General features: G+C 36.6%; 2 long non-coding RNA genes across 2 annotated transcripts in view; one reads left to right on the forward strand and one right to left on the reverse strand.

The window, feature by feature from the left end:
• The window catches only part of LOC123872761, a 20962-nt gene extending 833 nt beyond the window's left edge, over positions 1-20129 (forward strand). Inside the window, exons 2-3 of the long non-coding RNA XR_006797535.1 lie at positions 5243-5253; positions 20028-20129. This is a non-coding gene — a long non-coding RNA (uncharacterized LOC123872761). The remainder of the gene's footprint in view (positions 1-5242; positions 5254-20027) is intronic.
• LOC123872763 overlaps positions 1-20150 on the reverse strand; it is a 27491-nt gene extending 7341 nt beyond the window's left edge. The window contains exon 1 of the long non-coding RNA XR_006797537.1: positions 20023-20150. This is a non-coding gene — a long non-coding RNA (uncharacterized LOC123872763). The remainder of the gene's footprint in view (positions 1-20022) is intronic.
• Between the last annotated feature and the right edge of the window lie 6233 nt (positions 20151-26383).

The following is a 26383-nucleotide window of genomic DNA, read 5'->3' on the forward strand; positions in this document are numbered from 1 at the left end:
TTGTTATCTTAGCTGCTAAAACGATAATAATATTAAAGCTAAAACTGAGCAGCTCTACTAACTACCTAGTACTACCAACGACATTTGGACGAATAACGTCTCTTGTTACAAGACAATAAAGTGTAATTCAACTCGCACAACACTGCAGTCTAAAACTTTATCTCTATCTCTCTCTCTGTTTCTCTTTCTTTCTCTCATTATCTCTCTTTTTGTTACCTATTTTTTTTTAATGATATAATGACAAATTCGCGGTTTTCAGATTTATTCCTGTACTCATGCTATAAGACCTACCTACCTACCAAATTTCATGATTCTAGGTCAATGGGAAGTACCTTATAGGTTTCTTGACAGACACGACGGACAGACAGACAACAAAGTGATCCTTTAGGGTTCCGTTTTTCCTTTTGAGGTACGAAACCCTAAAAATAAGTAAATTGTGATCAATTTTATGAATATTCTGGTGTACGGTTACTAGTACTTAGTCCAGCACAGATAGGCGCTCTCAAAATATACGCAAACTGAGGTATTCCGGCCACAAAGGTCCGCACGCTTTCATTATGGGTGTAATTAATTTCTCTGCCGCCATCCGACGTGATAAGTTTGAAATCTGAAAGCAAATGGCTAGGAAATAAGCCATTGTGGCGTTCTGAAGCTTTAAAAGTGGCGTTTGGATTTCTGAACAAGGAAGGCGTATTTAAAAGGTTTTTGCTTTTTATTGTAACTTCGTTGGTTTTATGGATTGTTTTCAAACATATATTAAATTAGTCGAATAAGGGGTAGAGTTAGAGAAAGTTGAATCAATTTTTAGTTGATTTTGTATAATATGTTTATAAATAATTTGCAAATGAAAACGCCTAATTCGAAGTCCAAAGTCGGTCACCCATCCAGTTTTTATTTTAGGTCCACATTTCTTAACTATCGCAATCGATTGAGGATAGGTGTGCGTTGTCACAACTAGGCCACTCGTCTCTTGAGTTTCGTAAAAGAAAAACCCGTCAACTACCCATCATCATAATCTCCGGGCCACTACTGAGCGCAGATCTCCTTGCAGAATGAGAAGGGTGTAATTAGGTACTAGTCCGCCTCATAGGCCCAGTGAGGATTGGCAGACTTCATACCTTTGAAAACATTATGGAGAACCGCCGATGCGTTACTGGACTTTCAGGAATTTGTTTACGGTGGCGTGCGATGCGATTGTAGAAAAAGGAGGGTGGTATAAGGTCAAACAGCTCTTCAGAGTACTCCTCATTATAAAGGCAATAGAATATAGAATAGAGCCAGTTATTTTCTTTTCTTTTTTCTTTTTTTTTAAATAAAGAATATTAGTCATTTTTGATCATGACTAATAGACTACAGGCCCATGTTCAAAAATGGATGGGTCATATGAACCACCAGGTGACGTATACAGGACGATATAAGAGCATAAAATAATAAGATTCAGCACTATGCCGTCACTTGTAAGCTGTCCAACAGAGTGCAAAAATGGTGCGCCACAAAGTCAGTAAATTTTTTGATTTTCTGACAATTTCCAGGATAAATTTGGTCATTTAATTCTGTACGGCATTAGTTTCATACTGTTTCAATACAGCCTCTAATCCATTATTCCGCAACGCCGAACAAAAATCATGCGACAAGGGGAAAAAATTGAGGGTAGCAACCCCCTCTCTTTCCGTGGTCCGGGGGGTGATTGGAAAAAGTACGGCTTTGGTTCCAAAACATTATCTAGCACTCAAAAGTACTATTAAAAATAATGCCGTCAAAAAATTAGTGTTCATTTGAATGTGTATCAATAATTATCTTAATTTCATGGTATACTTGATTTTTAAAGCTGTAAAATCATTTGACTCTGTACGGCAACTTTTTTTTTAACATGAAAGTGTAAAATACTATTGTTATATAGTATTGCCGTTCAAAAGAAACTGTTCTAAAAAAAATTATAGAGAAATACAAAAACTGAAATTTTTCAAATTATTGCAAAAGTTTAAATATTCATAGATTAATAAAATATAGCAATTATCTACGCTTTTCCCTTGTTTTAAATAGTATTAAGATACATAAATTAGGAGAAAATTATGCCGTACATTTTAATGCAGACCATATCTTTTAGGCTGATGAAAATGACACTACCATTTTAAGGGTGTAGTACTTTATGGCCATCTGATACTGTACGGCATTAACATATTTTTGAAGAGAACAATTGATAATATGATAAAATCACTATGCCGTCTAACTGAAGTGAACGGGTGTGTATATAATATTCACATCCCCTACAAATCTTTGGACCAACGAAAATGTACGGCATGTAAAAAAATATTATCTATGCATAAAACACTTTCAAAATAAATTAATTTTATGTTGTTTCAAATCATCCCCCGGACCACGGAAAGAGAGGGGGTTGCTACCCTCAATTTTTTCCCCTTGTCGCATGATTTTTGTACGGCGTTGCGGAATAATGGATTAGAGGCTGTATTGAAACAGTATGAAACTAATGCCGTACAGAATTAAATGACCAAATTTATCCTGGAAATTGTCAGAAAATCAAAAAATTTACTGACTTTGTGGCGCACCATTTTTTTACGGCACTGCGCGCTTTCTTATTATTTTTCATGGATCTATCGATGGTAAAAATGCCGTACAAAAATATATGACCAAAATGTACTCACTCTACCTGCACTTTTGAATTCCCACCAGCACTCTGTTGGACAGCTTACAGGTGACGGCATAGTGCTGAATCTTATTATTTTATGCTCTTATATCGTCCTGTATACGTCACCTGGTGGTTCATATGACCCATCCATTTTTGAACATGGGCCTGTAGTCTATAACATTCCCCTTTCCCCTCCAACTAAGCGTTAAGCTTGTGCTAAGAGTGGGTACGACAACATTGCAACGGGTGGGATTTGAACCGACGACCTTTCGGATTTCAGTCCGCTCCTATAACCGTTGAGCTATTGAGGCTTTATTTTGTGATATATCAGCTATCAAAACATATAAATAACCAAACTACCCCTAAGCAGAAGTTAGATAAGCATATAACTACCCCGATATGGGGTATAGTAATACTTACGCACCGCCAGACAGTATAATATCCTCTGACGACATGGAATGGCCATTTCTTGGCGAACGCATGTAACGACTACCCCCTGCTTATCCGTATGGCTCTCAGTTTTATTATTTTTATGGGAATATTGTACCTACAATTTCGAATTATCCGACTAGCTAAACAATGCTACCATCGTCCAACTAAAAAGCCGTTAAGTACAATTTTTTTTGAGTTATCGCTGAAAAACGTGGCAATTTTCAAAACTAATGTTTCAAAGAAAAAAGAATGGCTACGTAGGACTACACTAAAAAGTAACTTAAAAGTTTGGTCCTACGAAACATATTTTAGAAACATTACTTGTTTTAATTAATATCGCCGTTATTTGGCGATAATTCAAATAACATTTTTTGCAAAATAATAATCTAGTGTCTGTCTGTTTATCTGTCTGCTAGCTTTACACAGCCCATCTGTTTAACCGATTTTGATGAATTATGGTACAGAGATTTGCATTCCGGAACTAGGACTTCTAACGTAGCAAGAATTCCTACAGATTCTTAAAAGACCTAAATCCACGCATATGAAGTCGCGGGCATCAGAATATGACTGTAGGACAGGTATTGGTATTTTTATGAAATTCGGAATACCAGCGTAAAATCAAAAGTATTGTAATAAAAAAAAGAGTAATGTTACATGCTTTTGTAAAGTTAGAAACTTTGTCAGTTGAATCCGAAGGTCGACTTGAAATGGCACGATAGGATGGAAAAGAAGAATAAAATCTTAACATTCGATAAATCTAAGAGTCAATATCTCATACTCTTAGGCTTTGGCCATAGTCGTAGGCGTGGTACGCTGGCCAAGTGTGGATTGGCCGAGTTAACCGAGTTAAATTATAATTTGATATGTGATATATTTAATGTAATAAAGTAATTTAGTTTAATGAATTTAAAGAACAGTTTTGCATGTCTGATTATATAAGATGAAACATTTCTACTGGACAATATGTACCTACTTAATAAGATCTCACTGTAAAAAATGTTTCTGCAAATAAAAAAATCTTGAATCTTAAATCTTGAACCAGAGGTGCGTGTCCACGGTATCGAACTCTTGACCCCTCTGACCCCGCTGACGTCTTAACCATTAAGCTATCACCGCTCATATATTTATCTACGTAACCTTAAAATACAAGTGTAAATTAAAAATTTATAACACCCCCGACAGGTGAAGGTAGAAACAATAACTAGAAAAGAGCTGATAACTTTCAAACGGCTGAACTGATTTTCTTGGATTATAGCTAAGAACACTCTCGATCAAGCCACCTTTCAAACAAAAAAAAAACTAAATTAAAATCGGTTCATTAGTGTAGGAGCTACGATGCCACAGACAGATACACAGATAAACACGTCAAACTTATAATACCCCTCTCTTTGGGTCGGGGGTGAATAAAAGTCGACAAGATATAGCGTTCCGATCAAAATAATAAACTTATCGCGGGAAACTGGTCCCGAAACACAAATTTGTTTCAATCGCGCCATTTTTTTCCCTCGCAAGCACCTTGAAAATTAATTGCGCCTCTCATTTGCAAATGTTACCTTATTCATTTTACGCTACGGGTTTTAGCCAGTGATATAAATGTTTCACTAGAAGCGACGCTTCATAGCAACAACATGTTCTATCAAACATCGGTGTCCGCACTCCTGTCAGTCGTAATTTGCTTTAGACGCAGTCTGTTTGCAAAAATTAAGCGATAACTCCACATTGTTATTGACATTATCATATTTGTCTTTATTTACAAATACTATAATGTTAAAATTTCAAAAAATTTCAAAATATGAAAATTTCAAAACAAAAATGTCATCCAAACCACTTTAACGAGGCAGGGTGCCCAGAACGCTAGCTACGAGTTTTGGAAGATGTTGTTACTACGAGTATGTAGCGCCGTATCTAGTGGAACATTTATATCACTTATGGCTTTTTAGGAGACAAGGGTAACGTGGGATATATCGTTTTAAGTAATTTATGCGTGCCTGTTTTTTAACACGATTTTACAATTACAACTTTGATCTGCAGGTCACCCCCCACTCACAAAAGAAGCGAGACACTGTTTTTTTAAAGCTTTTTATTTGGTTGCAATAATAATACATAACAAGGGACTTCGTCTGTGATGGCGTTTGCTGGCGCGCGTGCTGTGCTTGTTTGGAGTGTTTTTTTTTGTTAAGAGTGGCTGGTTTTTGTGTTAGTTGGTGTTTTTTGGTGGTGGAACTGACTGGGAAGCGCTCTAAAGGGGCGCCGCGCGTATGTCGGCGGGCGCCGGCGCAGACGGAGTCCATACTTGTATAAATTCAATAACTTGAAAATATCACAAACTTGACATTGGCTAATCAGAGTAAAGCCAGATTTAAAGAAAAAAAAAATACATAACAAGTCATTCCGTTGAAATTAATGAGAAAGTGGTAGGTAACTGAGTTTTTGGATACTTCCACTAAACAGATCGAGACCGGCGTAGGCTACTTTTTGTCCCGGAAAATCAAAGATTATGAAAAGAAAATCCAGGATGAATTTTTAAAAAATCTAAATACACTTTGACAAAATCGTGGATAGCATCTGTCTATGGTAGGGATATACCTAAGTTAAGCAACAGAGACGGGTATAGGCTGTATTCTATCCCGGAAGATCCAAGAGTTCCCACGGGATTCCTAGAAATCTAAATCCACGTGGACAAAGCCTTGGACATCAACTAGTAGCAATACCTGCATTTCGGTCTGATAAAAATGTTCAAACCAGAAACCTCTTTCTCTGTAGGTTTAGCGAACTTTAAAAAAGCAATTAATACTTTATCCGTCCTTATTCGCCAGATTTCAAATGTCACTTTTCGGCGCTGAATGCTCGCCACACTACAATGGCCTATTTTCTAGCCATTTGCTTTCAGACCTCAAACTTATCACGGCTGATGTCAGACCGAAATTAATTAGTGACGTCATAATGAAAGCAGACCTTTGTGTATGGAAATTATGGAATACCTCAGTTCGGCTATACGACTATTTTGTAAGCGTAGACCTTTTATTGTATCTCTTAACATTTCTATAGCGCCTATCACAAGTAAGTAATAATAGTTAAACAAAATTTGGGTACTGTCGTGAGGAAACCTGCAAAGCCAAAAGGAAGGGTTATGATTTTAGCAGTCTATGTAATGTATGTATGTAGGTTTGTATTTATGTGTATTCCACCGTAGCGCATAAACGACTGAGGCGATTTTGATGAATAAGGTGTCAATCGATTCTTTATTGTGGTTCGGGTGGCATAGGCTAGAATTCAACATTTTAGAAATTCAACATTTTGAACCTGAAGGTATATTTTATACGAAAAAAAAAAGTAAGGTTTTTAAAAAATCTTTTTTGCTACTGTATCGAATGGAATATCAAATGAAAGAAAAATTCTAAGTTCATAAACTGTACATAATAGTACAAAGTTAAAATACACCGAACGACAGAAAAACAATGTTGTACTATATATGTTATCGCTATCTATCGGCAGTTCGTGGGTAGGTAGTAGGGCTTTAGTGCTGTTTAACTTTCCTTGTTGTTCAATAAGGAGTCATACACCTCGTGTTCAGATTGGTCCACTTGTTTTGCGCGCACTGGAATGACACTTGCAAAGCTATGGGGCGTATGTAGGCCACACCACCTTCCCCGCCCCATACAATTCAATCGATTTCACCAACCGCACAATTTGAACTGTGTACCTAAATTATTCAAATTGGGCTTATACATTATTTTATCACTCCAATATAAGTATTTATTTTCCAAATTATAAATTCAATACGTACCGCGGTCGTGCTATTTATTTAATCAATCACTAATTAAAAATTGCACAGAGCTTTATCTACCCGTCTGTATGTACCTACCTTTGAACTTGCAATATTTCTATAGAGTTTTAACGCATATATTAATTAATATATGCGTGATCGAATAGATTATATTGAATGCAAGCGTACATTTCATAATAATTTATTACGAAAAAAAAAATTCGCAACACACGAAGCCTAAACGTGGAGCAGCCATTAATTCCTATCTAAAAACCGCGCTAAAACACACACGTCAAAGAGGCAATATATTATAAGAGCGTATAATTTGAAAAAAAAAGAGCGACCGCTGAAAAAAAAGCACTCTCAAATCAAAACGCTACCTGATGTACCCGCAAAAACCGTTAGAAATATGGCGGAATTTTTAAAATCCGAACGTACAAAAGAGAAACAACATGCAGGAACATTTAGCCCGGCCATTTAGAAAATAAAATTCGCCTTTATATCGACGCTACAAACGGCCACCCTCCCTCCATTACCGAACCGCTTTTCAGCTTTTAATATTATTAAGTTGATATTGTGAAAGAAATTCAACTACTAACATAGTAATCTCATTTGCATACCACTATTTGGGTGGAGGGATATCATTTTAGACATAGCTACTATAACTTTAATTATATTAACAGCTAAATGTTTTTGAAGCTGTCGAAAGTATTTTTATAATGCATTTTTATGATAATTGCCAGCGCAAAGTCAAAAGTCAAAGTCAAAAGGATTTATTTCAAGGACCAGTTACTCTAGTGTAACAAGTTAAAGTTAACTTTAGAAGTTAACGTTAGCTGTGAAAAGTTAACGTTCAGTATAGAAGTTAATGTTAGCGTGTTACATGATGTCACAAGGTGTAAACGACAATTATAATCTTTCTATTTTCGAACATAAAAAATATTTTCCCGCAAAAATTACTCTATTTGTATGATAAAATATTAAAAAAATATATCATACATGACGTTAATAACTAATTATGTTAAAAATAACTAAAACCCCTGATTTTTATTAAATTAGTCTTTTTAATAAATTGATTTTATCCCCGTAAACTACCGCTATACAAAAAATTATGCTACGCCAGTCCAAGACCTATTAATTATCACTTGTTCTAACGGTAAAGGAAAAACATCGTAAGGAAACCTGTATGGCTGAAAGTTCTTTATGTCTCAAGGGTGTGTGAAGTCTGCCAATCCAAACTTGTCTGAACCCCTCTCATTATGAGAGAAGACCCGGACCGTGCTCAGTAGTGACCCAGTTATGGATTGATGATGATAATAATAACAATAACTATTTGAGACAAGCAAACATCTCAACATAAATGATTCTAAAATTCATTAAATCCCCACACAAGTTCGCAAATGTCACAGCCTAAATTAACATCATACTTTACCAAGAGCCGGAATACCGGTCCGCTTAAATTATTCACCCATCCATCATCCGGCTGTGGAAAGTGAGAAATACTCCACAAGCCACTCATTAGAAGTGCTGTTCTAGATATAAATAGGTTGTTTTCAAGTCCCTGTATGACGATGGACGCGCCGGCTTCCAGAGCCATTCTGCTTTAAAAAAAAAAAACAAATGTTTTCATTCCATTTATGAAATGAGAGTGTCTCCTTATTTTTGTTTTAGAGTAAGGACAAGAGGCGCGCTACATTGTACCTACTGTTTGTTATTATGAAAGTTAAAAGCACGGGTGGAAAATGGAAATTCACTCTATTAATTTTATTTTCAAATTCAGGCTTCAGAGGTATCAAGGGGACCCAATTACCACAGTACTTAGCCTTCGTTGTCCGATCGTCTGTCTGTCCGTCAGCGGACTGTAACTCGGGAACCATAATAGGTATAGAGAGTTGAAATTTTCTCCATGAGTAACAACCAACTAGCCGATCTAGCAACAAGTGTAAATTAAAAATGTATAGGTAACACCCCCGACAAGTGAAGGTTACAGTAACTAGAAAAGAGCTGATAACTTTCAAACGGCTGAACCGATTTTCTTGAATTATAGCTAAGAACAATCTTGATCAAGCCAGCTTCAAACAAAAAAAAACTAAATTAAAATCTATTCATTAGTTTAGAAGGTACGATGCCACAGACAGATACACAGCTACACAGATACACACGTCAAACTTATAACACCCCTCTTTTGGGTTGGGGGCTAAAAATACATAGTGTTATGTCTTGTACGATGTGCTCAATATGGGACTTGAACTAATACCCTATTGCATAGTTGATCTTATATTTAACACTCACTTGACTGCTTTTTTGCTGGATCGAAATTAGGTACAATAATGCAGAACCATTCCGTTTATTAAAATAAGTCATTCTTTCAATAGTTTTCAATTATTCTTATTTAAAAATATGAATTTTGGAATAAGTAGGTTTAATTCTGATTTACAAAATCGTCACATATTGCGTTTAAAGCTATAAAAAATACTATAGGCTTTTCAAAATCACATAGGTAGTAAGTATTTAGATATGGTTTAAAACTTTATAAACTCAATAATCACACTAATATTATAAAGGCGAAAGTTTGTATGTGTGTGTGTGTGTGTGTGTGTATGTTTGTTAGGTACTCCTTCACGCAAAAACCACTGGACGGATTTGGCTGAAATTTGGAATGGAGATAGATAATATCCTGGATTAGCACATAGGCTACTTTTATCCCGGAAAATCAAAGAGTTCCCACGGGATTTCGTAAAACCTAAATCCACGCGGGCGAAGTCGCGGGCATCGGCTAGTTAATTATAATTAATAAGCTAAAGAGTATGAACTAATTGCAACCGGTAGCTATGCGTTTATGCAAATATAGGTAATTGCAAGCACATGTAATGTTGTCACAATTATTTATACCTTTTACGTGTTAGGGAGTAAATGAATAGCGCATAAAATACTATAAATGTGTGTCGTACACAATATAATGGTGTACAATGTAGCCTATTACATTAACAAAATGTACTAGTAAAATCTACGATTACTACTTACCAGATTGGTAATTGGAACTTTTATTTAAATACTACTATGTATCGATCTTATAATAATAATAATAAGATAATCGATCTAATAAGAAAACTAGAAAAGAGCTGATAATTCTCAAACGGCTGGACATGTTTTCTTGGATTATAGCTAATATTTCTCTCGATCAAGCCACCTTTCAAACAAAAGAAACTAAATCAAAATCGGTTTATTGGTTTAGAAGCTACGATGGCACAGACAGATACACAGATATTTACACGTCAAACTTATAACACCCCTCTCTTTTTGGGTCTGGGGTTAAAAACGTCGGAATAAATACTATCTTACTCAATAGTTGCAGTTAACACAAAACAGACACTTGATATTCCCCTCGAACACTTATAAAGCAAATAAAAACTTCACTTTTCATTTGTGTTCCCACTTCGCACATACGGTATCGGAATTTATTTCCTACGCCCCTGATTAGTGCCACAGTTTAGCAATCATACAGTATTCCCCTCCAATACCAATCGCGACTACTGCGCTACCGTTCTTCTTCTGGAAATAGCTAATTACAAAAAGTAGTGGCTAAAAGCATCTAAATTGAGAAAAACTGACATTTCAAATTATGACGTGTCGCACTGGAAAGAGCGGTTTTGGAAGAACCCTACTGGGTGGACAGACGACATCAAATGAAGCGCAAAGAGCCGCTGAATTCAGGCGGCGCAACACCATGGCGTGTGAAAGTCCCTACATCAGACCTATGTCCAGCAGTGGTCTATCGGTTGATAATGACGATAATGACGTTTCTTAAAACGCTTTTTTATTCAGATACAAGTTAAACCTTGACTGCAGTGTCACTTGGTGGTAAGTGATGATGCAGTCTAAGATGGAAGCGGGCTCACCTGGAAGAGGCTTTATTTGCTATGTATGATCATTGATCAAACTAAAAACTTACTACTATCAAGAACCTGTTAAAATAAGCTATTTTTGCGTCATCATTCCTCATACGGATGGCTAAGGTCTGGAATTCCTACCCTTCCGCGATCTGTGTTTCCTACCAATTACAATCCGGGTATATTTAAAACAAGTGAATAGGCATTTTCTAGGTAAACACGTCCCATTTTAGGTCACATCATCACTTTCCATCAGGTGTGATCGTGGTCAAGCGCTTGCCTATAATGAATTTAAAAAAAAAAACAAGTTTGTAGGACGGGACTCACGACTCTCGGTGCCCTGAACTCGGTAGGTACTGGTTGTTATTATTGTGCAAACATGTTCCTTTCTAGACTGTACGGTAGCGAAACTGTGTTGCTGCGTGGAAGCGGTCCAAGACAAAGAGCTGTCCGGGGCACCTGAGCCTCATCAACGGACGCCATTGTTTGGCGACAAATTGTTTATTGCTAGCTCTGTGTGTGCACGTTTTATGTACAGTAAGCTAGTTAAGATACCTACTGCAAAGAGGCAACTCGGCCATTCGGACGAGTTTCGGTCGAGATGTCCTCCCCAAGTCAGTTGAAGGATATTTTAGTCAACCCTACGACCTGCAGGACCGCATTTTTTAGGTTTCCAAGAGAACCCTATTACTAAGCCTCCACTATTGTCACTCTCCGTCGTCATCTGTCTGTCAGCGTGCTGTATCTCATGAACCGTAATAGGTAAAGAGTTAAGACAAAGACCTGTCCGGAGCACCTGAGTCTCATCAACTGCCGCCATTATGTAGGTATAGTAAGCTAATTAGGGTGAAGGAATCTTATTCGACCGCACGACCTGCAAAACCACATTTTGTCGACCTCCCTGGCGCAGTGGTGAGTGCTGTGGTCTTAAGGGTTCCGTACTAGAAGTAACACTTTAAGTTTTTTTATTTTCATAGTGGACATTTTGAACTTTTTGTTATTTATTCTTATAGTAGCAATAGAAAAACACATTTTGTGAAAATTTCATCGCTCTACGTATTAAAATTTACGAGATATAGCCTGCTGACAGACAGACAGCCAGAATTTTTTAACTATTGCATTTTTGAAATAGATTTAGTGCATTTTTTGAAAAGCAGTTGACAATACTAAATACAGGGACCAACAGGGACCTAAGGATCACAGCCCCAAAGCTCCATGCCAAGTTTTAACTCGACACCATACCAACAAGACATATTCGGTTGGTAATACGGTAATGGATAGGGATACCCGGCTAAAAATATCGGGACATTAGTCAATGATGAATGATATCGTAGATATGAAAGCGTATACCTACTTATGCCTCTATATACCTATTATTTACCTACCTATAGCTACCCTATTGGCGGGCGGAGAACGTAAAAAATGATCGCGATAACTTGCTGGCCCGTAAATCATTAGGTTTTGCGGTTAGGCTGATAGTCTGATGTGTCACCTATATTATATACATCTATCTAGACACAGATATTAGTTTCTAAAATATGTCTGCAAAATTTCATGGACTTTGGTTGCTTCATATTCAAATGAAATTGGAACTACGATTGTATGAAACGAGTGACGGAGAGAGCCCTGTTAAAACTACAGATTTTTCCGAAATCTGGAAAACTAAAGACATATGGGTATCTGAAAAACCACAGACACAAAATATTTTCGTTTCTACAAACATTGAGTTTGATTGGTTAATATTCAAATGAGAACCAAATACAGGTACACGTTAGTTATAATTTATAGTTGGTATACCTATTAGCTCTATTAGTGTTTGGTCCCCATAAATACGGGGACGATTATAGAGCCTACACTAATGGGATTAGACACACAAAGGTAGGCATTAACTTGTTAGGCTGATTTACATGCGGCCATTAAACGACTCTACCAGCCTGCAGACACTAAACGCATGTATTCACGGTCTAGATTAGATTAATAGAGGCTAAAGGCTATGCCTAACTTTTACAACACCCCCCAAATTCCATAAAAGAGGACCGATTTAATTACCTATTCCTACTACCGGAAAACCAGCCTGACCGCACACAACTTGTTAGTTGAGTAAGTAAAGGTAGGACTGATGTTTTTTTTTTTTTTAATTTATAGACTAGCGCTTGGCTGCAATCAGACCTGCTGGCAAATAATGAACAGCCTAAGATGTAGCGCACTTGCCTAGAAGATGCCTATTCAGTCTTGTCTGACCGAATCCCATCGAGTGGAACAAGGACAACGCTATACGTAAGCAAAATCAGTCATAGTTCTCGCTGGCGTAAGAGTAATGGTCGATTCACACCAATTGCGTATGCAGCACGTACACGTGACACGCGCGTAGTGACGCGCGTAAACCCGTAGACATAACTGCACGCATTACGTCTACGTGAATGTTCACGCCACGCAAGTGGTATACTATGTTTCATACAGTTGCATACATTACAACGCAATGGTACGCACTACGTACGTAAACATCTTTATTAACCCACATCTAAACACGGGTCCCAGAGTGAGAAGGGCCATTGTCTACCTTTCTGGCTAAGTGCGGATTGGCAGACTTCACACACCTTTGAGATTATAGAGACGCAGACATAATCACATGCAAAAACTAGTTAAATATGTTACATTACAAAGCCTTAACCCCTATACACTTACTTACATACCGTTCGTTAACGCTCTTCATTTAAATCCCTAAAAGTGAAAAAGAAACTAGTCAATTACATTAGCCCCTATTACGAAACGTGTGTTTGAAAGAGACTAGCAAGAGACTGCTTTCAAACTGTGCAAATAGCTAGTGAGTTCTTTATTTCGGCCTAGAATGGAAATCCCCGCACAATATCATATGAATTGAGGTAATAATGAAAAGTTCTACTCTCTAGTGAAGAGGGACTCGTGAAAAAGGTAAAGGTTGGAATTAAAAGCACATACACTATTCAAGTGCATTCGTGTTTTATTTTTACTTAAATGTTTCGTTTATAATGTAACCCAGTGGAAATTGTAAGTGTTTTCACCTTAGTGTTTCGATGTTTTCAGCTTTAGATGTTTTTATTTGGGGAGAACGTTGCTTTATAAACAACATTTTAAAAAGATGTTTATGCTAAGCTTTAGTTTTGTTTAGTTTGCATAGAAAATAAACAAATCGTAGAACCCTCGGGGAAACGCGTAAGCGACGCGGTTTGCCCGGCGCTTTAGACTTTCTGGATAGGTTTTTCGTATTATTCAATTCATTTTCAGTCCGTGACAACAGTCATATACCGACTTCGGTGGGCCACTTAAGCATTTTGACGAGAATCTACTTATTTACCTTTTAAAAGGAGTATCTACTAAAGTGTACTAGATCATAACTCTAGAACTCTTTGATTTTCCGGGATAAAAAGTAGTCTAATTCTCCGGGATGCAAGCTATTTTTATACCTCTTCAAAATAGGTTAAACGGATCGGCTGTGAAATTGTAACAGGTGTCTGTCTGACACACTTTCTCATTTATAATTATTTAACAATTGAAATAATCATAGAAAATCCATACTTCCATAGTATGGATTTTCTACGATTATTTTATAATTGGTCTATTATCATAGTCTTTTTCTATGTGCTACTCTTTAAAAGCAAACGGTTTTGTAGAAAGTTCACAATAATATTTACCCAATTATCTTATTAATATTAAAAATGTGAAAGTCTGGTTTTTTGAATGTTTGTTACTCTTTAACACCACCATGACTGAACTGATTTAGCCGAAAATTGAAATGAAGTAAGCTTAAGTATTCCTTGAATACATATAAGTTACTGTTTATGCCGGAAAATTGAATAGCTTCTACGGGTTTTCAAAAATCTAAATCCACCCGGATGTGTAGACATGAGCAGTATCACATAAATGTAAAAAACAAAATATTTCCCTAAAATAGATGAAAGCCAAGTCTTAGATAAAGTCAAACAAAAATTCTATGCGCATAGTGCAAACAATTTTTCGTTTTCCGTTTTGCTATAAAATGTAACACGAACCCCGTAACTCACATTATACAGTAACATATTATATCATGTATTCTTTTTATATAGTTTTGTCAGTTAGGACGTTATCGGCGACACGTGTCGGGAGACAGTCCAAGCCGCCATATATCTTGGCGTTCTGAAGGTATCTATTGGTGGAAGCGGTATTTCTCTCTCATATTAAATTGCTTGAAATCACTTTAAAATTCCCGCTGGCCTGGCGTTTTTGTTGCAAACAAACTGGAAAGAAATGGGCGAATTTTTGGCTGACTCTCCGTATTGGCTATTGACTATGTTGTTCAAATCCAAGCATTTAAATTAGTTCTATAACAAGTACTTACTACGGAATTTTTGGCGATAAGAAAGCGCGCTCTATATACACAAGTGTAAATTAAAAATTTATAACACCCCCGACAAGTGAAGGTTACAGTAACTAGAAAAGAACTGATAACTTTCAAACGGCTGAACCGATTTTCTTGGATTATAGCTAAGAACACTCTCGATCAAGCCACCTTTCAAACAAAAAAACTAAATTGAAATCGGTTCATTGGTTTAGGAGCTACGATGCCACAGACAGATGTGTATCGGTACACACACATACACAGATACACACGTCAAACTTATAATATCCCTCTTTTTGGGTCGGGGGTTAAAAACAAACATAGTTCGATTTTCAAAGTCAAATCATTTACTCATATTGCCTACCATTATAAGTACACTTTTTGATTGTCAATGGTTGAATTTTTGTAAGATAATGATGTAATACAAACACAAATAATATTGTAGTTAATTTGATCCGTACACAATACCCCAAAGTGGAGATATTCTTCGGAAAACCAATTTTGGATCTAGTACGCAAAAGCTTTGACAAATAGTACCTACTCGTACCTACTAGGGTTACTTCGGAACAAGAATTCTCGGATTCGGGTCGTATGCAGTGCGTATAGAGCCTTTTAGTTTATATCCAAGTTTATAATAAAACAGACCTTGTTAAGGCGCTGACATGTAAAGAAGGGAAGCCGTAGGAATCCCTACTTGATAAAGTTGTAATGTCATCGATTAATGCGAAGGTCAATTAGATACAATCTAGAAATAAGTCGCGCGTTAAACAGGCTAGTGCTAGATCAGTTGTAGCCTAATACATTAATACATATGACTAATATTATAATACTAGTTGATCCGCCCCGGCTTCGCACGGGTGGGCTTATTTGTTCCATCACACTAATATTATAAAGGAGAAAGTTTGTATGTATGTATGTGTGTGTGTGTTTGTTACGCAAAAACTACTGAACGGATTGAGCTGTTTAGAATGGATATAGATTATACCCTGGATTAGCACATTGGCTACTTTAAAAAATATATAAGTAAAAAATATAAAAATACACCGGTATGTAAGTCATTCATAGCTGAAAGCTGATTGAAGAGTTCCGTCCACCATCTCCAAAATTATTCATCGGTTCTTTACTTTTACATGAAACCCAGGTAAGTTGTAGAGAAAAATGTGATCGTCTAGCTGTGGGTTCAGTTTACTAAATGTTTTTTTTTAAATTTTGTAAGGTAGTTACTATAGATTTATCCGTTTTCCTACGGAACCCTGCAAGTAGCTAGGAAGTCGAAAGGGAACCACAAAGCTACGGTGAGTAGGTACAATAAAATGATTACACGCTTATATAAACTCCATCCTATTGCTTTAATCTTCTGATTAGGAACGTCATGATTACATTAGTGCCACACGTACGGTAGGCTTGTACGGATAGGAAAAAAACGCCTCAATAACAGATCTTTTTACCCGAGTTTCTTGCTGGTTCTTCTCGGTAGGAACGGCATTCCGAACCAGTGATAAATTATTTTTGATTCAAGACGATTCAAAAGCACTTGTAAAAGTTTATTTGAATAAAAATCTATTCTATTCTATTCTGTTCTAAAATACTAGGGGTTTCCATCATCATCATCATCATCATAAACCGATAGACGTCCACTACTAAACATACTCGTCTTTTGTAGAAACTTCCACACGCCACGGTCTTGCGCCGCCTGAATCCAGCGGCTCCCCTTGACTCATCTGTCCATCTAGTGTAGGGTCTTCTGTGTTCCACCGTAGCACATAAATTACTGGGCTGATTTTGATGACTGGGGGCAATCGATTCTTTATTATGGGTGACATAGACTATATTTTGTAAGAAAAAAATCGACCTGTTTACATTATTGATGTTACATTCAAACAAAAGTAAATTAAAAATTTAGAACTCCCCCAACAAGTGAAGGTTACAGTAACTAGAAAAGAGCTGATAACTTTCAAACGGCTGCACTGATTTTCTTGGATTATAGCTAAGAACACTCTCGATCAAGCCACCTTTCAAACAAAAAAAACTAAATTAAAATCGGTTTAGTGGTTTAGGAGCTACGATGCCACAGACAGTTACACAGATACACACGTCAAACTTATAACACCCGTCTTTTTTTGTCGGGGGTTAAAAAGGTCTTGGTTCGAGTGCATTTGACAAGAAAATATTGGGATCAATATATCATATAGAATTTAGAGCGCAACAAATCAATTATTTCAATAACGAAAAGGTTTATTCTTATGATAACTAATTTAATTACAGTTTTTTCTGCTATCTATACACAGTTGCAAAGTAAACGTAGTTTTTTCAGTCAGTAAATATAGGGTTGTATCGCAGTACGGTCAGAGTCGCGTGAGAAATGATCCTATTAGCTAGGACTTACGATAACACGCGTTTCACTTTTTCTTGCACACTACTTAACCATTATCGTGGTTAATTCATACACCTGTTTAAATATCCTATAACATATAAATTATTATTACATATAAAAGGAAAAACTGACAGACACGACAGACAGATGGACAGACGGAGACAGAGAGACAACAAAGTGATCCTATAAGAGGGCTCTCTCCGTCACTCGTTTCATACAAACGTAGTTCCAATTTCATTTGAATATTAAGCAACCAAAGTCCATGAAATTTTGCAGACATATTCTAGAAACTAATATCTGTGTCTGTGGTGTTTTAGATTTTTCTAAAAATATGTAGTTTTAAAATTACAGGGGCTCAAAGATTTGCATGAAAATTTTTAAGACTGCGTAACTTTGAAACGGAATATTTTAACAGAAATCTGGAAAACCACAGACATAGATATTAGTTTCTAGAATATGCCTGCAAAATTTCATGGACTTTGGTTGCTTAGTATTCAAGTGAAATTGGAACTACGATTGTATGAAACGAGTGACGGAGAGAGCCCTGTTAAGGGTTCCTTTTTTCCTTTTGAGGTACGGAACCCTAAAAGCTGCACTCTACTCCGTCTATGGGCATTGCGCCTAAGTTGAACCTGGATTCAAAAACAAATGCTCATACTACTATGCATGTGTTCCGTAGGTGTCCAATCCAATATACTTAATTCGCGCTGAAGCGATAAACTAGCGCTAAGCGGGAAATAAGTTTAAAAATAACTGAATGTGAATTTATTGTGCCGTTAGTTTTTATTAGCCTCAGCCGAAACTCTTATTCGCGTTACGCTTTAGCTACTTAACTACTGCATTTCTTGTTTCAATGTAAGTGAAAACAGAACAGAACAGTCGCTTCAGTACTGACTGAACATACATATTATCACTTTCGTCACTGGCAGTATACGAACTGTGCCTTATTACAGACTAGCTGATGCCCGCAGCTTCGCCCGCGTGGATTGGTCAGATCCCCTGCAGCATCAGGATTGAGGAGTTAGACTCCAAATTTTTTATGAAACAATGTCGCAACGTTCCTCTATCGATTAAAAAAGAAATGACGCAAATCGGTTCAGAAATCTCGGAGATTTCGGTGTACATAGGTAGAAAAACACAACTCCCTTTTTGAAAGTCGGTTAAAAAAGTAGCCTATGTTACTCCCTGGTCAATTTTCTACTTGTCTGTGAAAATCCCGTCAAAATCGGTTCAGCCGTTCCCAAGATTAGCCTTTTCAAACCGACAGACAGACAGACAGACAGACAGACAGACAGACAAAAATGTTAAAAACGTGTGATTCAGTTATAGTTTCGTTCAAATAACCATATGACCTTAATATGCGGTAGTTATTTCGAAATTACAGACAGACACTCCAATTTTATTTATTAGTATAGATTAGTATAGATACAGTGTGTATTATTAATGTGCCTTACAGATAACGCAGGTTCGAATTTCGCCGGTTCCGCAATTTTTGATATGTACTTAAAAATTATCTTGAAAGGAGAAAGTTTTCAACTTAACAAAAGCGAGTTCTTCTAAATAATTTTAAATACATATATAATGAAATGAAGTATATGAAAAATTGCGGATTTCATTATATAGTTATATAAAAAATTACGAATTCGAACCTGCGTCTCGCGCCCGGGCCGCCATTGACCAGCTAAGTAAGCCACGGTTTACTTATGCCCAGTGCCGAAGATAAGTATGCATTTCTGTTTTCTATTCAGTACTCAAGTGCCATCCAGTAGCCACATTATCATTAAAATTATAAATTAACAAAAGTGACATCAGTATGTAAATTTAGTCATTTTTAGGGTTCCGTAGTAAACAAGGAACCCTTATAGTATCGTCATGCTGTCCGCAGAGATAGCTCAGAGACTATTTAGTACTAGACAGCTCTAATTTATACAAATGACGAAGACCAAACGGTACCTATAATAAAATCTTTAAAATAAACCTTTTTGCCCTACTTACCCTTATAAAATGGGTTAATTTTTTTCTCGTCTATCTCATGGTATGGGGTGTCGTTGGTTAGGTCTTTCAAAAATATTAAGCTTGTGATAATCATTTTTTGATTCAGGGATCCGTTTACGAAATATTAATCTTATGCTTATGTTAGGGTCAAACATCTCGAAGCTTCCTGAACGCTGCCCAGCCCGTTGGTTTTGATAGTCTCATCATCATTATCAACCGATAGACGTCCACTGCTGGACATAGGTCTTTTGTTGGGATTTCCACTCACCACGGTCTTACGCCGCCGCCATCCAGCGGCTCCCTGCGATTCGTTTGATGTCGTCTGTCGTAGTGAGCTAGCTTCAATAATCTACATAAAATGAAATTATTTAGTGGTACCTACTTTAACCTTTATAAGCGGATACGCGTACCAAACCCCATACAAGCCCACATAAATCATGGTAATTTCGCCACCGGATATTGCGTTAGCTAACGGCCGAGATCGAATCATTATGTGGCCTAGGCTTAGTATAAGATTTTACATCTCAAAACGTTGATAGTATTCGAGCGTCGAAAAGCATTAACGTTAGTTTTTTTAATTTAAAAAAGAATATTAGCCAAGTTAATCATGAATAATATTCCCCATTCCCCCGCAACTAAGCGTAAAGCTTGCGCTAGGAGTAGATATGACAATAGCGCAACGGGTGGGGTTTGAACCGCAGACCTTTCGGAATTCAGTCTACTCCTTAAACGTTGAGCTATTGTAACTAAAGTTAAATGGACATTAACTGCCTTGTTTTAATGCTCAAGTTTGTCCATATCTCTACAGCTAAGTAGCTGTGCTCCACGCGGAACTGCGAAATTTAAATAGAAAGTACTTTTTTTACTTACAATCCAGAACTCTTAGACTCCTTTTATTTTGGCATACCGTTTCGACTTTCGAATTCTATCAACTTTGGTGAGAAATAAAATCTCATACTAAGCTTACTGGCCGTGTTATCACAAAAGGGCTTTTAACGAGTCGAGCAGTCAATTTTTTTACAAAACATTGGCAAGAAATTATCCTTTGTTGTTGCAAAAAGTTTATTATATAAGATCTATGGTAAGAAATCAAAATTAATGGATTTTGGAATTTACGAGTAAGTATAATAAATAAATAACAGTTGTAAAATAACAGAGTAGAGAGTAGGTAATAGAGACAAAGAGACGAAGTGAGGTGTCACTACACAGTTCTAAATCTCTGGTCTCGCCTGGTAGGAGGCTTCGGCCGTGGCTAGTTACCACCCTACCGACAAAGTCGTGCTGGGTATGGATTTAGTAAAAACTGCCTTCTTCCAGGTTAGCCCACTTCCATCTTAGACTGCATCATCACTTACCACTACGTGAGATTGCAGTCAAGGGCTAACTTGTATCCGAATAAAATAAAATAAATTCAAGAGAACTTTGTATAGGTTAGGTACAGTGAGCAACAAAGCTAGGTTAGCACCCGCCAGTAAAAGCGACTATGGACGGTTGCAAACTGCAAACCTAGCTTTGTTGCTGACTGTACCTATTGTTTCCGTCAGTGACGCAAAAATCTTTCGTGCCTCTAATTCCCAATTGGAGCCGACACGCGAGTCCGAAAAATCACACAACACGTCCTCAAATTAAACGTTATGTGAAATTAAATTGCCCATGCCGATGCGCTTGCCAACAATTCGCGGCCGTGCACATATACTACTTCAAATTTTTATGTCCAAATACACTTTTAATATCTGTCTTCCTTTAAAATAAAAGAAAAAGCTAGTTTTGCTGCGAAAATAAAATGTTATGTTGTATTGTAATTCTCAAACGCAATGCACACGGTTGAGTTAGAGTGAACCAAATAACCAAGTTAACAGCACAGTTCACACACAGGCAGGGTACTTGTAGCAAAACGTCGAGGCTTTGTCGTCACTAGCAGGCGTCAAATGTTCCTGCATTTGACGCTAGGTAGCCTATGAGTCGCCTATTTTTCTTTGATTTCACGTTATCCATATCCTGATATTTCACAAATATACTTAGCCATCCGTCGTACAAGATAGAACACTATGTACTTTTTATTTTTTGATATACATGGCAGACATTTTAAAATTTTTATTATTTGATGTTAAAGCGGCGATAGATATTTGATGTTTTATCGCTTACCAACTATTACAGTTTATGAGATACAGCTCGCTGTCAGGCAGATGGATGGACAGCGGAGGCTTATTAAATCAATTGGGTCCCATTGGCACTCTTCGGGTACGAAACACATAATCTCTCTTCCTTTAAACGAAAAAGAAAAGCCATATTTGCGAGGAAAATAAACGTTGTTTATGTACCAGCGGCATAGTACTGCTAGTGTGTTTAAAAATTGCTACACTGTGCGCTGCATACGCTTGTTCCCGTTGTAAAATTCAAAAATTCTTTATAGCACTGTGTGCGAAATAGTGAAATTATCGCGCGGACTTTGTCGCGTTGCAAAAACAAAATGCGAAAATATAGGGAGCTTTACAGGAACAAAAACTGATTCATTATTCAAAATTTTGCTTTCGTCTTAATACCTACTAACACGTTATTTATTTATTTAAACATCCTTATTGCTTTTATCTATGACAAAGAATAAAAAATACAGGATAAACTTAAAAACAAAGGGCGACGTTATCACTACAGTCACTTAGTTAAAATTGATTTTTTTTAAAGAATATTAATCATGACTAACATTCCCCTTTCCTCTCCAACTAAGCGTAAAGAAAGCTTGTGCCAGGAGTGGGCACGACAATAGTGCAACGGGTGGGGTTTGAACCGCCAACCTTTCGGATATCAGTCCGCTCCTATAATCATTGAGGGTTAGATTGTCCCTTAGAGACTTTGAAACCATCCAACTGATATGCCCAAAACGTCTAGACTAAAAAGACAATAATGCGAAGATGCTTTTAGGCCCCTAAAAAATGCATTAGGCAAATTTTTAGCGCAGTAGCACAGTAGTAGCAAAATAAATAAAATAAACATGAAATCAAATGAAATATTACCTATATAACTTCCATTTTATATTTTTTACCACAGCTATTTCATAAAACCAAATTGAGTCAACTAAAAACAGAATCAAAGTACCCAGGTGATCTCCGCCAGGATGCGCTTGAAGTCGCTAAAATGAAGGCTTGGAATTTGGATGTTTGAATACTTACTCTACGTATATCTTACGAGTATAGGTTACATATTATTCCAGTTCAAATTTAATCCGAGGAAATTTACTCAGAAATTCCAAAATTTTGTGTTACTATAACAAAGCTAAGCCTCTCCCGGGGCGTTTATTTACAAGATCAATTAGCCATGTGCCAGAATATGAATTATTTGCCAATCTCATATCTAATACATTCTCTGAGAGTCTCGATTGTAGTCGAGGTCCCGGGGCGCCCATCTTGCACCGTTTTCTACTATACTATCGGCTGCATAGCCAATATTATTATTTTGCTCTACTTCATGGTACGCGAAAGTTATTAAATTGTAGGGTATCCAAGATCTACATTCTACAGTGTTTCCTCAAACGAGAGTTAAAATCGAAGATAAGTATGTCTTTTGCCGGTTATCTTTTACTATGCAATCGCTCTTTATTTGATCTCCGTCAGCGTGGCTTTAAGTTTGTTAAAAATTATTTCACTGATTTTTGGAATAATAAAGACTAGCCCTAAGTCCAAGCTAGTTAGCTTTGTTATACTTTAAAACTTTAAATAGTTATTTGACACAGGTCATGATAGGTTCAGTGATTAAGTCGAGAAAAGCTAACAATAGTGTTAAATGATGGTGTTTCCGACTTCAATAAAGTGGGTTTGGTTTTATAAAAATCCCGTCTTAACTCTTAAGTTGAACATCTAAATTTAAAGAGCACCCTTTCACTTTGCTTAGACTTAAGTTTCAATTAAAACGAGACAGATTTATGCCAGCGGTATAACACTGTCTCTTTTTAACAGTGTTTTAATTCTGAGCAAAGTCAAAGTGCGCTCTATAGATAGCCTTAGATTTTCCGGAATGAAAAGTAACCTATATCTGAGATCTGTATAACAAAGGTCAAAATTCAGACAGACAAGAGAGTTTCTTTTGCGTTTATAATATTAGTATAATAGAAGCATGGATTTCGTCGCTACGTTAACGTAGAAAGCGAGGTTGTGTTTCTTAAGAATAGCACCGCTAAAGTGGCGGAATGGTGTCATCTTTGATACTTCAAAGGCAGGGTGGTGCTCCACCCCATACAGAATGGAAGTGTTTCCATGCCCTTGTTCCATGACCAAACATCTTGTGCGCGCAGCGTGTAGCCCCCTTACTTTAGAGCCACACATAAGTGTTTAGACGTGGCGGGTTTGTTTTTGTGTCAAAGGTTGCGAAAAAATAAGGTCACACCAGTTGAATGGCATCTTATTTCCATTGAGGGCTGGTTTAATGGCCACCTCACGCTATATATAGAGGGCAAATAAAGAAGCGACCCGCCCGAGGTGAAGGAAACTTCACGTTATAAAATAAACCCACCTGTGTTCTTTCTTGGGCTTTAAAGTGGGAGCTAATTTTTAAGTCTTTTTCTGTTTCGTAGATTTTTTTTTGTGATTTCAGCTGCTAGAAACCAAAGTTTATAGTCCACAAACCTGATGACAATTGCTTGGAGAAAAAACTAATCTATTTAAATATTGTATTATTATTATTATACTATATCAACTTGTAACCATAGACATGAATTATGAAATATCGCCCAGTGGTAGATAATATGCCTGTGCGTTGATATGTCAGTCAGTCAGTCAATACAAAGCTTTTGATATATTGTATGTATTATAATTATTATTTTATCACAAAAAACACGCATAACTAAGCCCAATATCCCACTAATTACATGCTGTGTTAATCAGTCAATTATAATAAAGAATAATTGACGTGTCCGTTTATTAATTATGTGTAGTTATCGTTTCACAAATTGCTCTATGACATTTCCATACTCGTTGTAACCTATGGCTAATCCGTACAGATTATAAATGTATTTGTACGTACAATACCTACTGTGATAATATGGTCAAAGGTTGACGTGCACTATAAATATGAAGACCAGCCCTGATTTTTGGTCGAATTTATCTTTTTTATAAAGCAGCATTATCTAGTACAATCGCAGCTTTATTCCTATTACCACCTAGCCTGTAGGCTTAACAGGGCGCTCTTCGTCACTTACTCCATACAATCGTAGTTCCAATTTCATTTGAATATTAAGCAACCAAAGTCTATGAAATTTTGCAGACATATTCTAGAAACTAACATCTGTGCCTGTGGTGTTTCAGATTTTTCTAAAAATATGAAGTTTTAAAATTACAGGGGCTCAAAGATTTGTATGTGAATTTTTAAGACCGCGTAACTTTGAAACCGAATATTTTAACAGAAATCTGGAAAACCACAGGCATAGATATTAGAGTCTAGAATATATGTCTGCAAAATTTCACGGACTTTGGTTGCTTAGTATTCAAATGAAATTGGAACTACGTTTGTATGTAGCGAATGACGGAGAGACCCCTCTTAAGTACCTAATATAACGTTAGCTTAAATTTCTAATCATGACTAATTTCTGTATCTTATTTTAAGTCCCATAACTGTCCCTAGACTATAAGCACTATTACGCTGACACTACACTTATGCATTTTTACGCTAATTGAAATAAAGTCGAATTTATCTACACATATAAAAAAAAATCATTTTAATAAATTGATTGTAGTAAGGGCCTTACGTTGAAGTATCATCGTGGTTGCCATCGACCACGAGTTCGAAGATGTTGGACTACTGTATCTCTCTTTATGCTGTGGTAACTTAACGCCGTGAATTTAATCATAATCATAATCATATTCTTTATTCGCTGAATACAGGTACAAAAGGTGGTACAAAGAGTATACAATGAGTCCAATGTATTCAACCATTTCTGGCATGCAAATATAATTAGTCAAGTACAATAATGTCAAAAATTAAATGTTAAAAATTGATATTTTGTCACAATAAAATTATTATTATATATTATTTTACAGGGCCAACATGTCATTTATTGAATAAAAGCATTTAATCAGCAACCACGAAAAAAGATCTTTTTTGAAACGCGCTAAAGAATTTAACTGACGTAAGCCTGGGGGTATTGTTCAGTTTATTCCCATATTTGTATGCAAAATTGAAGTACAAACTTCCTCTGGTCTAAATCCCTATTTTATTTTATCGAACCACCAACAAAATTATCCGAAAAAAATTACAATATTTAAGTCTTAGGTGCTCGGTCAGCATATAATCCTATTTACAGGCGGTTACAGTATGCAAATAAATAACTATAATGTACACGATTACCCTAAGGAGTAAACCTGCAAATAGGTAGAAATTTGAGCTTATTTTAACACATTATTATTATGCAAATGTCCTGTTTCGCTAGTTTCAGATGGAATCCTATTAGGTTAACACCATAGCACGTACGCATTTTGGGTGTCAAGGCCGGGTCGCAGGTGACCAGCCTAATTAGAACCGTCTACTCATTTGTTATGGACCAATGAAGGGGTCTTTTTAAAAGGCATTGCGGGTCAAAGACAACCAACATCATTAGAACCGTCTCGGCTTTTGTCACAAACTAATCGAGGGGCCTTTTAAATGGCAACGTAGGTCAAAGATGACCAACCTATTAAGAACCGTCTACTCTTTTGTTTTTCAGTAATCGAGAAATCTTTTAAAATGGCCACTCAGATCAAAGAGACCAGCCTAATTAAAACCGGCTACTCTTTTGCTATGGTCCAATCGACAGGTCTGTAAAAGTATTGTGTTAAAATAAGTAACGCGCTCCCCAACGCTTTTCATACAAATTTAGTTTGGTACTCTTAAAAATATTAACCAATCAAACCACTGATCTCTACCAATACATAGCCATCAATACATCTGTCGCGTACTATAT

This window comes from Maniola jurtina, chromosome 15 (genome assembly GCF_905333055.1).
Source record: "Maniola jurtina chromosome 15, ilManJurt1.1, whole genome shotgun sequence".
Taxonomy (NCBI): domain Eukaryota; kingdom Metazoa; phylum Arthropoda; class Insecta; order Lepidoptera; family Nymphalidae; genus Maniola; species Maniola jurtina.